The sequence below is a fragment of the Pteropus vampyrus genome, unplaced genomic scaffold, assembly GCF_000151845.1.
Source record: "Pteropus vampyrus isolate Shadow unplaced genomic scaffold, Pvam_2.0 Scaffold89, whole genome shotgun sequence".
In the NCBI taxonomy this organism is placed as follows: domain Eukaryota; kingdom Metazoa; phylum Chordata; class Mammalia; order Chiroptera; family Pteropodidae; genus Pteropus; species Pteropus vampyrus.
In genome coordinates this window covers 2,460,509-2,475,474 of record NW_011888870.1, presented here as the reverse complement: position 1 = coordinate 2,475,474, position 14,966 = coordinate 2,460,509, and positions in this window count along the sequence as shown.

The window sequence follows — 14,966 nt, the reverse complement described above, 5'->3', positions numbered from 1 at the left end:
AGATATTTTGTTTGCTTCATGTTAACTTCACTGAAAAATATAATTTCTGCGATGGAACCACTTGGAAGATTACAGACTAGCTGTTACTCATTAATAATTAAACCTTTTCTAACTTGTTAAAGGGAAATTCTCTTACATAAGCTCTTTTGTAATATGTGTTTTTGGAAGAGTATTCCGAGTTATTCCTTGGGCCATTGTAAGACAAGAGCAAATGCAATCAAAGCAACCATTTCAACCATTAAATTTCAGTGCTTCTGTGACCAAGAGAGTATCCAACATTATAGGTTGGCTAGGACAATCATTAGAGTCTAGGACATTTTTCTAGAAACATCTTTACTACTCTTGAATAAGGGTGTATCCTTGGAAAACAGACCTGTAACCTACTAAGAAAGCAACGTGCTATCCAGTTGTGGTCCACAGATAGGAAAAAGGAACTGGCAATTCTCTTCCCTCTCCAAACCACAATTTGTTAAGGACTAGAAAAACTGTTTCTTTCTCCCCTCACAATGATTTCAGAGATCTTCAGAAGCATTTGTTTAGTGTCTTTATTACAAGCCTTCCTAACTCTTTTCTAGTCATTATATTAAGTGTGTGAGAATTAGGAAACCAAATTTAAAAAAATTAAAATATAAGTAGGTCCCAATACAAATATGCAAGAGGATAAAGCTAAGGAAAAAGGAAAGAGAGAATAACAATGTTTGAAGGATAAGAACTAATGTTGATGTTGAAATAATGTTCTCAATATTCTAGCCCTAGATTATTTATCATCCTCCTAGCATGAACACAGAATGCATATCCAAACTGAAACAATTCCCAGAGAAACTTGGTAAAGATGTAGATGCGGTGGTTTTGATTTCTCCATATACATGTTATTTTTCTCAACCTTTCAAATATACTTCCCTAGATCATCTACTTAAAGAGGCGATCCAAAAGATTCATTTATGAGAATCCATTGAGGCTGCACATTTTATCAGGATATTCTACAAATAAATTATATTTATTAGAACAGTTATAGCTTTACCAAAAATAAAGAAATAAATAATAATGAGGCTACTACGAGGCTTCTGTCCAGGCTTCTAAGGCAGGAATTCCTCAGTGAGATGGCAATCTGAGGTCTGGGGCTGTTGCCCAGCTTGCATCAATTGATCATTCAGCAACTGAAGGAAGAGTTTCACCCATAAGGAAGCCTGCCATTGTCCCCATCTCCAGCACCAGAGCAGTGGCTCAGATATTTTGTCCAGGAAAAGAGGCAGGCTTTAGAACAGAGAGCTCCAGTCTCATCCCAAAATCCTCAAACTGATTTTATTTGTAGTAAAGTATAAAGAAATTGAAGCCCAAGGACACTCTGAAAAACAGTAAAAGTCATGGGACAAAACAACTGGGAGGAGACTGGTGGATTCATTGGTGCTAAAGGCTCCATGGGAGGTTGTTCTCATTTCAGTGAAGAGAAATGAGGACAGTGCCAGCTGGGAAGAGCCCTCCTGGGTCAGAAAAATATCAGACACTGAGTGAAGAACTAGCCCTTCAAAGGAGTCTAAATTTTATTTGATTAGTCTATAAAGGAATTTATGCTCCAAGGCATCATTGCAGCATCAGAGGTTTCACACTGGGTATGTATGTGTGGGGACATAGACTTCACTAAAATAATTTGGGCCATCACCTTAGAAACAGGCAAGCAAGGCAATAACAATAATAAACCCTGGAAAAGGAGGGGCAGTGCCTAGAATTGCTACAATATATTATCTGAAATGTTCAGTTAACCCCTCCCCCCAAAAAAGTTGAGACAGGAAAAGGAACAGAAAAGTATGTACTTTTTCCATACACCAGAACTAAAAAAAAAAAAAAGACCATGAAAACTGCCTGTGAGAGCGATCAAATGTCAGATTTAACGGGATTAAAAGTGGTCGTTATAAATATGCTCCAAGAATTAAAAGAAACTATGACCAAAGTAAAATTAAAAAAAAAAAAAAGAAATGGTATGATGGCAATGTCATTTCAAATAGGCAATATCAAAAAAGAGAAGTAATAAAAAAGAACCAAATGGAAATTCTGGAGTTGAAAAGTACATATAATTAAAATAAAAATTCACTAGAGGGCTCAATGGTAGATTTAAACTGTGAGAAGAAAGCATTTTAGAATTTTAGATAGATCTATAGAAATTATGCAATCCAAAAAACAAAGAGAAAAAGAAGAAAAATGAACAGAGCCTCAGAAAAATGTGGGACACTATTAAACTCTCCAACAAATGTATAATGGAAGCACCAGAGGTGGGGAATTGAAGAAAGGAGCTGATAAAATACTCAAAGAATGATGGCAGAAAACTCCGAATTTATAGAAAAACTAATCTACACATCCAAGAAGCTCAACTTTATTAGATTTTCCACAGTATCCCTTTATGGTAAAGTCTTAAAATACATTATTAGATCAGAATATTTTTTGAAATGACCTAACATACTTATTTTAGTTTTGTCATTTCATACATTAGTGTTAAAATGAACCATCCTCAAACAACCCCTACAATTCTCTAACATACTAGTCCAGGTTAAAAACAATATGATGTACTCAATTCACAAAACAAACTCTGAAAGGCATAAATGGAAAGAATGGATCAAAGAGCCCAAATTGTTCATTATAATTTCTTTGGGATCATCAGCTGGAGGAAGGTCAGCAAGAGAAATGAATATCTTTCCAAATGTGTCTCTTAAGGAATAGTGACAGGACATGCCAAAAGTCATTAGTTCTTTGTATTTTCAAAGAGCTCATTCAAACGTGACTGAGGTTAACTGTGTATAAATTCAGTAGATTTGGGAGCCATAATGTTCTTACAGAATATATCTGTATAGGTTGAATAGTGGCCATTGCAGTGGCAGAGAAAATGAGAAGTCTCTTTCTCATCTCATAGTGGATTTTTTAATCAAAATAAGTCACGACTGGGAAAGAGGAGAGATTTCAATGTCCAATCAGTTTCAGTCATTTGATTAAATTTGAATTGGACATTCAAATTTCGTATTTAATATTGTTTTGTGACTTCGATTAGGATTTCATGTTACCAAAAAGTGAACATAAAAGTCATGAAATGGGGAAATTTTCACCCAGGGCCAGAGGAAGGTCTTCTCCTAAAGTGAGAGAAAACAATAAAGTTGTGTTTTGATTATGTCATGTGTCGCCCTTGATTAATATACTGGTTTCACACATGTTGCATCTTAGGCGAATGTGCTTCATATTCAGGAGGTCTTAAGTGCCAGATCTGGGATAATAGCAAGTCTATGCATGGATGGATGCCAGATTTTCAAGGCAATATCATCTGTGAGTTTAATTTTTAAAAACTTTTATAAAGACTTGGAGTAATTTTGCAATGGCAATTCAGTGTAATGGATAAAGTTTTTCTGCCTTTCGTTCTATTTTTGTTTTGAAGTGTTAAGCTTGCCACACATTAGTTGTGTATATGGAACATATTATACAATCCATAGACTGTATAATGAACGGCTGTCTGGGTGATTTTTAGTATCAGCGAGATGCAGTTCTATAGAATTGTCTAGGGCTATTAATATCTGAATGAAATATAAATTACTGTTTCTGTCCACTTACTCATAATGTGGCCTCTGGCATGTTGTTATATACTCTAAACCTCATTGTCTTGTATTTAAAATGACTTCCCTATATTCCTATAGAGTATGTGTGGATTCAAAAATATTATTTTTTGAATATCTTTGAAAAGTTTAAATGCTCTGGAAATGCAGAATAGAATGTTAATTTTTAAAGACATTCTAAAACAGTGTTGTATGAACAATGACCAAAAACATTCAACAGTGGATGGGAATTCTAAAGGTTATCAGGCACATCTGCTCCTTTGCCCTCACTCTTCTTAAACTTAACTAGATGCTGTTATTTTCTTAAATATCACAGGCACATATATTCATCAAAAAACAGAGATATCAAATCCAGATTCTCAAAAAGTTATTTAACTTTAAATGAGAAGTTCAAAAAGCAAACAATATTTTTATTATCATTGAAATTATCAGAGGAAAAGGATTACTCTAAATATAACTATTTAGAGTAAGAAATCACTACACTATATTAAACAAGTTGTGTTTAATTCTCAATATTCTATCTCTCTTTCTTAATATTGTACCTGACACTCAAGAAGAAAGTTTCATAAATAAATTTCTCCCTATTCCATAAATATTAATAGGTCACCCAAAACAGAATGTTATAAATATTAATGTAGGGAAATAAAACAAAAGTAAGGATAATGTTTTCAGACAATTAAATGAAAAGAATAAGAGAGACACATAGTTTTAAAAGACAAATAAATAAAAGGTAAAAGTAGAAAACAGTTTCAAAAATCAACAAAAGAAGAGCTTTTGACATGTTTCTCTTTTTGTCATTGGTGTAGCTAGCATTTCCTCTGACATACCAAAATGGTTGAGGATAGTTGCTCAAACTCTGTGAAATCTAACTGAAAATACTTTATTCATTTAGTAAATATGTACTCAGAAGTATACATTTAAGACCCAGCTGGACCCTGTAAGAAGCATCAGTAACAGTATACTTCATATAGAAACAATGCAGCCGGAGACAAAATGTGGCCTTCCAGAAATGTCACGGCCTAGATTTTTTTTTTTGTCCTCTAAAAGATGTGTGGGAAGTAATATTTTTCAAAGTAAAAATAAAAATGTCCTAATAAAAAACTTTACTTTTTGTAATAGAATCATCATTTAAAAGCATCGATTTGAGTCTTCGTAGTTTACCAAACTGTAAAGTGAATAAACTAAATCTTACCTACCTTGGGCATTAGCATTGTAATTATTCCACGGGTTTAAATATAAATATATGGGTTAATATTTGGCTCAATATGTTTTAAAGTATCAAAATCAGAATGTTTCCTTTCAGATGGACATATTTTAGAAGTTTTAGAGTATAACACACCATTAATTCTATTACTCATACATTAAGACCAAGCACAAATCCTCCTAGTGATAGAAGGAATTACATATCACAAAGATTATCTGTTCTTTCTTTTTTCTAATATGAGAAAATATAAAATATAGATAGAAATTCCTCAGCTATTCTATAAATTTGTTTGAGTATTAGAAAAGAGGAATACATTATGTAGTGGCCTCAAAGAATAGCACATAAATTAACTAATAATTAACATTCAACATATATTTTGATTACTTTTGTCAAAGTTGCTTAGTATTTAGCTGTTTAGGAAGAAATGTGAGCAAAGACAGTGTGGCGAGAAAGCATGGGGCAGTTCCACTTCTGACCCTGATAAAGATACTAGTTCTGGACTAGCCATCCTACCATAAAAAATCAAAACCACACAACATACCTGAGGTAATAAGACTCTCAATTTATTAACTTTCTCCTTTTTCCATATAGTAGAGATTTACTTAATAGTTTCTTCCTTTCCTTAAAAGGGCCAAAATGAAAATGTACAGATGTTCCAAATAGGCATTCCTTTATTTCTACTAATGACAAATCAGCTGTCCCCTTCCTCTAGCAACGAAGAAGCATTAGCAACCCTAAAGTGAAGGGATGAATGATATGGAAATCAATACTAATGATAATCATTGCAAAGTAAAACTGCTCTAACTGTCCTCCAAAGGTCATCTAATACCTCCATCATTTTCTATATGGGAAGGATTCCTATTAACTTTTCGTCTACTCTTGTAAAAAGAGGAGTGGATATATGAGTTCCAAGTGCATTGCTTTGAGGCCTATATTTTCTGTAATACTTCATCCTTCTATGATTTTATCTAAAAAGACATTAGAAATACATCATCACTGAAGGAAGATTTGGTATACTGCCCAGTTTGACATGGACATGACTCATTTTATCTCTTTGAATTCTATATATCATCTTTCACAATTTAAAATGCTAGAACAGCAACATCCGCAAATAGCAAAAGGCTGTGTCAGTAAGCAAGGATCATCTCATCCTGAGGATTGTGAGGGAATAGGTAGACGAGCCACCTGTCACCAAGTAAATGCAAAAGATTTCAGCACAGAGACATAGTTTGGACTCGATCACACCCACCTGTCTCCCTCTGCAAGGACTGCTTCCCAAATGTCTTCTAAGACCATTGTGCTTGCCACATCCCTAATCTAGAAGAAAAGTTAGCTGAATCCCAGAAGAGAGCTATTACTTGCTTAGCAAGCATATGTCTTTGAGCTTAATTAAAACTCCATTTGTTTAACTGCAAAATAAACATTGGGGGTGTGGGTAGTAATATTGGGGTATGATAAAATTAGAGGTATGGGTCACTTCATTTCTTTTAAATTTGCAGGAGTCAAGACAAGTGGTGTTATGTATTTCAAAGACATCGAGGATTTCTGGCAGGTATGTATCTTGTCCTTGAATATTCAATTCCAAAAAGACTTTGACATCATGGGACATCATTGACCAGAAAGGCTGAATGAGTGGCCGAACTCACATGGCCGCTTAGGGGCAGAACCAGGAGTAAAGTTCAGACTGATTCTTGAGTCTGAGTGTTTATTACCATAATATAACTAGCTCACATATTTAGGAACAATCAAATCCTTTGTCTTACATTCTTACTGGGAAAAAAGTACCTCCTAGTCATTCATTGTGATGATTAAACTTAGATTTATGTCCAAAGTCTTCTTTTTATTTTTCCTTTCCTGAATTCAATTCTCCTGGGGAAGGAAGTAAGTCAGAGTTTCCCAACGCAGCTGGCTGGTTAATAGAATTTGCAACTTTCTTATTTATATTCCTGTCTGCATAATAGTTAATGAATCAAAGGCTGTGTTCAGAGTGTAATAGGGCCAAAGTTTATCAAATAAGAGATTATACTATCAGTGACATAAAAACAAAGCAAAAACCATATATTTTCTACCTCTTGCTATCCCTTTAACTCCAGGGACCATAGGGTAGATGCCTATTAAAGAAAAAAAAATGTTGCAACAAAAATAATAATGAACTAGTGATAATAATAATAAACGAAGATATATCCTAAGACCTACTTTTTTGTTTGGTAGCATTGCTCTTAATTTCTTTATTGATTTAATGTCAAGTAAAGATTATACTTATTACTCAGTTTACAAATACATTTTCTCTTTTTAAAGTAAGATGCTGAGTTTACAGTGTAAATGTCACCATTGTTTAAATGTCACCCAGCTTGATTATGCATTTGGGCTTTGGGTAGCTAAATGCATGGACACTATTACTTCATTTCTCCTGTGAAAGACAAAATGAGATTTTGAAAGAAAGACTTGCCTTGCCGTGAAATACAACATTTTGGAAAGTAGGCCCATTTGCACCTGTCTTTCTAAGAATTCCTCCTACGTTTCATATTAGGCTCTTATTTTTGCCAACCAAAAAGCGTAGATCTATGACAAATGCAGATATTTGGCATTTGAGATTGGACAGGATTTTCAGGAGTCAAACTTTATAGCCCTGCCTTCCATTATTCTTCTCTCCAAACCAGATAAGTTGGCAAATTGGGCCAATTATTCTTTCCCATGCAGTTATTTTCAAGTATGAAAATAAAACAAATATCAAGAACCAACTATGTGTCATGCCACATTCTAGGACTAGGGACACATGGGTAAATAAAAGAGATAATATTTCTTCTGTCATGTAGCTTACATTCTAGTCAGGAAGTGTCAAATAGTAAGTGAGTAAACTGATGATTGAACAAGGTAATACATTGGATCAAAGAGAGGGTCTGGATAGATGAAAGGAGACGTGGTAGCCAGGGAAGGCTTCTATGAGGAGATGTCATTTAAGCTTAGATAAGAACAATGCTAAGGGAAATACGCTAAGAAAAAAAAAAAAAGGCAAGTATTGTATGATGTCACATATATGTATATGTAATATCTAAAAAAGTGGAACTGATTAAACAACCAGAGAGTAGAATGGTGGTTGCCACAGGCTGCTATGTGGAAGTAATGATGACATGTTACTCAAAGGGTACAAATGATGATTATAGTAAATAATACCATATTGGATACTTGAAATTTGCTAAGAGGGTAGGTCTTAAGTGTTTCTTCCACACACAAAAGAAATATTAACTATACGAGGTGATTAATGTTCACTAACTTGATTATGGCAATCATTTCGCAATGTATGTGTGTATTATATCATCACATTGTGCATCTTTAAAGGGTCACATTGTACAACCTAAATGCGTGCAGATTTTATTTGTCAATCATACTGGAAATCTGGAAAACATGTATAAATAATTATGATAAAGAATGAGAAATAGTAAGCTATGTGACAGGGAAGAGTGTTTCAGTAGAAACAACGAGGACAAAGATTCTTAGAAGAAAACACATTTGACATCTTAGAGAAAGAGAGAGCAGAAGAGCAGAACAATGTGGATAGTACAGAGTGAAAAACAGAGAAGGGTATGAGGCAATAGTAGAAAAATATTCAGAAGACAAATCACATGGGTCTTTGTAGGCTAAGGCAAGGACACAAATTCTACATAAAAATACCTTAAAATTTGATGGTGGATTTCATTTTAAATGTAGCCCAAAAAAATCACATTAGAAAAATCAGCTAGGGATTGAATCATTACAATTTATTATATTAAAAAATTGCTTAATTTTTACAGTTCAGTTTAACATTTATTTATGCCCTATTTTGAAATAGGTCGTGTAATAGGTACAACCCTGCAAATGAAAATTTGGAATAAGGTTCCTACTTTGAAGATGTCAAAACCTAGTTAGGATATTTATTACTTTGTAAATGTCACAATGTAGATGAGCACGGGGACTTTGCGTAGACAGACCAAACCAGGTATAACGGATGGGGTTTGTGGAGGAGGCAGCCTCAGCTCACTCTTGAAGATAGGAAAGAGGTCAAGGGTGCCAGAGATGGAGCTGAATAGCTTGATTAATAACAGAATTATAAAATAACATCAGATAACATGCAAAATTCAGTACTCCTGAGTAAAAAGTGAAAAGCATAGTTATACTCTTCTGTTTCCCCAACTCTGAGTTCCAAATGTGCATGTGTCACCATCTGTTCTTACAGTTTCAACTCAAATTTCACTTTCTCCTCCACAAAGTACTTTCAGACACCCCGACAGAGAAATGTCAGCACCTCTCTTAAGCTCGTAACAAATCACCACCAAATGTTAAGTGCTTTGTAGATAGAATCCATGTCTAATTTATCTCTATTTTTATTGTAAGGCCCAGTAAGGGTTTGCATATAATAGACGGTCAAAAACATTTATTTAATAGATGAATTAAACTAATCTGTCAGCGGAACCACCATTAAATACCAATACCATCTTTTAAATCAATTTTTTTTTTACTTGGTGAACTCAGTAACTAGTCTACTATGACTTCTATCTGAAATATACCATTTTCATTAATCTCTTTCAGTTCGAACAACAGTCCCTACTCATTCCTTCTGGTAACTGGTATCTGGTACCTAGAATGTTAGACATGGGCTAGATATTAAAAGTCATCTACTTCAGTGATCTTAAACCTGGTTTCACATTTCAATCACTTGCATATTCTTTTAAAATAACTGTATCTTGTTTCACCCTCTACAAATCTTGATTTAATCGGTCTGAGATGGGGCCTAGATACTGAAACCATGGTTTAAAAACACTGAACTTTGTTATATTTCATGTTGTAAATTTCATTATCTATTACAAGTGAAGAAAGTCTAATTCAGAAAGGCCACGTGACTTGCCCAAGAGTCACAGAAATAACTTAATGGTAAAATTATACCTGGAGTCCAATCCTTTCTTTTTTCTCAGATTACGAAGTACAAGCACTGTCAGCCATACTTTCTAAATATCGCCCCTCACCCTCCACCCCTCCTTCCTACATATGCACAACACTTCCCCTGAGAGTAAACACAGGTTGTGCTGAAAGTGATGCCTGACTTTCATTAAGCCCACCCTAATGGCCTAAGTATGAGGGACAACATTTGTTTTCATGACAGAATCGAACTCCATTTCAGAGTTCAGAGACACACTCACTTATCCAGAATCGATAGCAAACTAGAAGTAATTCCAGAGGTAAGAACAATAGAAAATCTTTATAAAGATAGCCCTGTTCTGTTTTTTTTTTTCTTTTTTTTTTGAGGTTGTTGTGAGAATTAAATGAGATAAGGCACATAAGGCTTTTAGCAAAGCTCATAGTTTGTCTCAGTTAGTCATGACAATAACTATCATCATCATCATCTTGGATTAGTGTTGAATTGACAACAATGTGGATGCACAATAAATGGAGCAGGGAAGGAAATTGCATGTATCATGAATCTTAAGGGACTCTATCATCATTATATATAGATAGTTTTATCTCATTCTCATATCAGCCTTGTAAATTAGGTATTGTCGTTCTCGGTTTAGATGAGGAAATTGAAACTCAGAGAGACTAACTTGCCCAGAATCATACAGCTGGCAAGGGATGAAGCTTGGTGTTGAGCCCTGATCTAACTGACTTTCAAAGTATAAGTGATTTTTGACCATGTAAGACTTCTTCATTTTTTGTTATAACATTTTACAAAATGGATTAGATTAAATGTAAGAGTAACTGACCATAGATGAGAAATGAGAAATCTTATTGTTGCAAACCTGATAGTTTGAAGTTAATGACAATAACAACAAAAAAATTTTGCTCTTTTCCACAATGTGCGTTTTTTTTTTTTTTTTTTTTTTTTTTTTTTTTAGTTTTTCCGAGTATTTTTTTTTTAGCATTTTATTGTGCTATTAATTTTAAGTATATAGTACATTGGTTAGATATTTATATAGTTTATGAAAAAATCCCCTCAATTCATTTCTGATATCTGAGCCTCAACGTGTCAGAAACATATGATATGAAGCCTCTGTGTAAAATAGGTTGTTCTCATGGTCTCCATACACAACTTGTCCATCACTGTCTCTTTGCCTTTGGTCATACTGTTCACATCACCTGTAATGCCATTTGTCCTCCTATGCCTCTCAAGTATCCCTCATTCTTTCTGGACCAACTTAAGTCCTACCTTGACCTTTCTGTCTTTGAATTCCTATTCGAAGCATGATTGGAACCATAAAGACTAGTGTCTCTCCTTATGAGATACCCTTTTCTTAAAAGTAACAGACACTAGCCAAACTAGCTTCAACAAGTAAGAAGAAAGAAGTAGAAAAGCAAAAGGGTATCTTCTGTAACCCAAGGGCACATCATGTATGCGGACCTTATATATATGGGATTTAAACCAAGATCAGAAAAACTTCAAGACTCAAAGCTGCTTCTTTCTTTCTCTCCTACTTTCTTCCTCCCTTTGTTCTTTACCTTTTTCTTTCCTTACACATGCTTTTTCTGTGCAACATCATAAATATGATGTGGCCTTCCAGTTTAAGTGTCCAATGTGGCTCCCATAATTCAAATTTTGTGGGAGACTCATACTGTCTCAACTTTGTTCAGGTATTCCCATGATCCAATCACAGTTGTAGTGGAATTGTGGGTGGTTTAATTTATTTCATCATTTGATAAACATTGCCTTTTCTGTTTTTTAATATAGAATAATTAGTAACGACTGTGCATAAATATAAAGCTTCTTATGGAAAAGATAATGGCTTTGACTTCTTTCGTGCCCTTCATAATGCTAGTACTCAGCATCCTATGGTTAATTAGTTTGTCAATTCATTGGGTGGAAGCTGAAAGACACTAGTTAGAGACGTCCTTGAGTCTTAATAGGTTGGAGGGTGTGAGAATAGATGTTCTAACACCCAACCTTTCATCAGAATAAAGACACTGCCAACTTTACATCCAAGGAGAAGGATCATTGCACTAGAACAACCAGATTTGAACAGAACAAAATAGAAAGATGTTGGGTAGGACTTGGGCTAATTGTGTCTCACCACCTGAGGAAACAGTCCCACAAAATTACCCTGGGAATGTTAGACTATACAAGCATAAAGGGATGATCTGAAGGTTTCCAAATGATTCCCAGGTCAGGGTGAAAAAAACTAGAGGAAGAACCTGTCCTAGCTTTAGCACCTCCAGGAAATCATGTCTTTGTAAGGTTGGGCCATGTGGTGTGATGCTGTGGCTGAAAATGCCCTTTCTAGCCTATTTGCTATTTTTATCCATGGCTCTTTCTGTAATAGAGCAATAATTCCTTAGTTAGAATCAAAATCTATGCTGAAAAAAAGCTCTGAGAATGATGATTATATCTTACTACTATGTTGCTCTCCCCAGAAACTGAAGCATTTTTATACCTGTCTCTGTAGAAAGGGCTATTTTTATCTAAGTGCATATTTCTCATAGTTGCTGGTATATACTTTAACACATGGTGACCTTTCCACAGAGTGCACTTATGTTCCATTGTCAAGTGAGCCTTGTTGACTCATCTTGGTTCCTGTGACCAATCACTGTCCAGTGAATAGTGATAAGGGTTTGGGGTCACATGGGAAGACAATAGTTGACAAAGGCAGTGCGTGTGTGTGCGCGTGTGTATGTGTATGTATGTGTGTGTAATGTGAACAATTTCTTTCTCTATCAAAGGATTACCAAAATTTTGCGGTTAATAATAAAAACACTATTAGAGTGATGGGGCCTTCCTTCCGACCAAGATAGGACTCTCTGGGAAACCAAATCACCTGTGCACAATTGGATAAGTTCAGCCTACCTCTTCTAAGGTGAGGCGATCATTTTTCCTTGCCCTACTAATGACAAAGAGCTTTTTTGTTTTGTTTTGTTTTCTTCTGTTTTGTTTTGTTTTAAATGAAGGAAATGTATACATAAATCAAATAAATGTATTCCTCTTAATGAGAGAAGGTGACTATCTCCCACTTGCTATAGGCAGAATTCTTAGATGGCCCCAAGTTTTCCAACTCTTTGTATAGTCCTCTGCCTTTCTGAAGCAGAACGTGTGAATACAATGGGATAGTTACTCTCTTGATTATGTTGATTAGGTTCTGCAAATAGTGATGGGATAGTCACTCCCTTGATTATTTTACATTGCAAAAAATCTCCTCACAGCCAACTGGAGAGGAATTAAGAAGCCAGAGAAATGCAATTCTGCTGACTGGAAGAAAGCAAAGAGCCTTCTTGTGAACTGCTGATGGAGCCATGAGGCCAGGAATCAAGGTTGGCGTCTAGGGCTTGAGAGCTATCTGCAGCCAACAGCTAGCAAGAAAATAGGATCTCAGTAAGACAAGACAATAAAAGTTGCCAACAATCTGTGAGTTTGGACAAGGATTCTGAGCCTCAGGTGAAGATTGAATCCCTGGCCAATCTCTTGATTTCAGCCTGGGGATACCCTGAGCAGAGTACTCACCGAGCTAACCGGTGCCCGGACTCCTAATCCAAAGAAATTGTAAGATAACAAACAGATGTTGTTGAAATCATTGTTTGTGGTAATTGTTACCCAACAATAGAATGCTAACAAACCATTAAATAAGTAGTAAACCCATCCATTTAGTAATTTAATAAACATTTATTGGGAATGTTTACCTACATGCTAAATAGCATAGTAGGTAAAAGGGAAACAAGTCAAACATGACCACTTCACCCCCGTGCAAATGACAAAAGATTTCATTAGGAACTAATTTATCTGTTAAAAAAGAAATAACTCCCCAAACTTCTCAGAATAGTGCTATCTGTTAGCGATAAAGCAGTAGATTCAGATTACAAAAGAAGATAACTAGAATTTACATTCAGATTTCAAAGAAGGCAAGGTTAACACAGGATGGAAAATGATTCCTTTATGTCTCAACTTTTGTTCTTTCTATCCATTTCCTCTCCTTTTCTGCTCAAGTTGGAAACAAAGACAAAGTTCCATATTATGAGAAATACCTGTAAGATAAAGAGTGTTCTCATTTTTTGAGATGTCTAGACTTGCTAAAGCATCTGTCCACCTCACAGAAGTCTCTGACTCAACCAGCAGCGGGTTCAGATTTGTGGCTGCAGACATCATCCGTGGAGTCCCAGTTTCAGCCATATCAGGCTTAAGAGAGACAGTGACTAAATGGCATCCGGTTATAGAATAAAGGGTTGAAGTAGCTCTTTATAATTTCTCCCACTATAGCTCAAGCAGAAAACAGCCCCTCTGAAACACCATCTTTACCCCAACACCTACAAACATACACAGTCTATTTTCATTATTTCACACCTCTGCCATTCCAGATGGCAAAACTGCAAGTCCCTTACACTAGACATTTTAAAATCTAATTTAACTTATATAACCTGAAATACATTTTATCCCTTTTCAATTTTTTTTTTTTTCCTAATCCTTCCAGCTTCTTCATTTGGAGTGATCAGGGAAAATTTATGTTTCTGTGAAGAGACTAATGGTCCAATTTGAGAAACTGATAAAGAGGAAGAGTATGAAAGAAAGGAAGAGAGGGAAAGAAGCAGGGAGGGAGAGAGAAAGAGAGGGAGAGAGGCGAGGGAAGAGAGGGAAGAGAGGGAGGTGGAGAGAGAGAGAACACGTTGGAGAAATAGGACCTATCGCTTCATTGAATGGCTATTGTATATGTGTGAGGCTCAGTGCCAAGCATCTACAGGGACAGAAAAGTTATCTAAGTTTCAGTCTGCTGACACGGCACCCAGGCAGGAGAGCAGCTCCATCTTGGGCCTAGAAATTCATTTCAGTAATAGAGTCCTTAAGAATGATTGCCTTAACGAGTGACAGGTAACTGTTGTGCTGATTTACAGGAGATACAAAGGCCACTTTGATAAACAGAAAGGGTCATTTTAGAGCTTTAGGCACTGAAAAATAAATCCACTCATTTCAACTTGCTGTAAAGACTGGGACCAAGGTACAAAGCAAAATACAGCCTGAAATACTTGCCCAGAAGAGTTCCTCCCATTTCCCCATGTAAAATCATATAAAGGTATATTTTAATATTATATTTCTCCACCATAGTCTATTATACTTAACCCAGGCAACCCCACCAGTCAAAGCAGCTGACAAGATTTTGCTTATAGTTTTTAGAGAAATTAAACTGTCAGTCCTCATTTCTCCTGATGGCTGTACCAACATGTCCCAT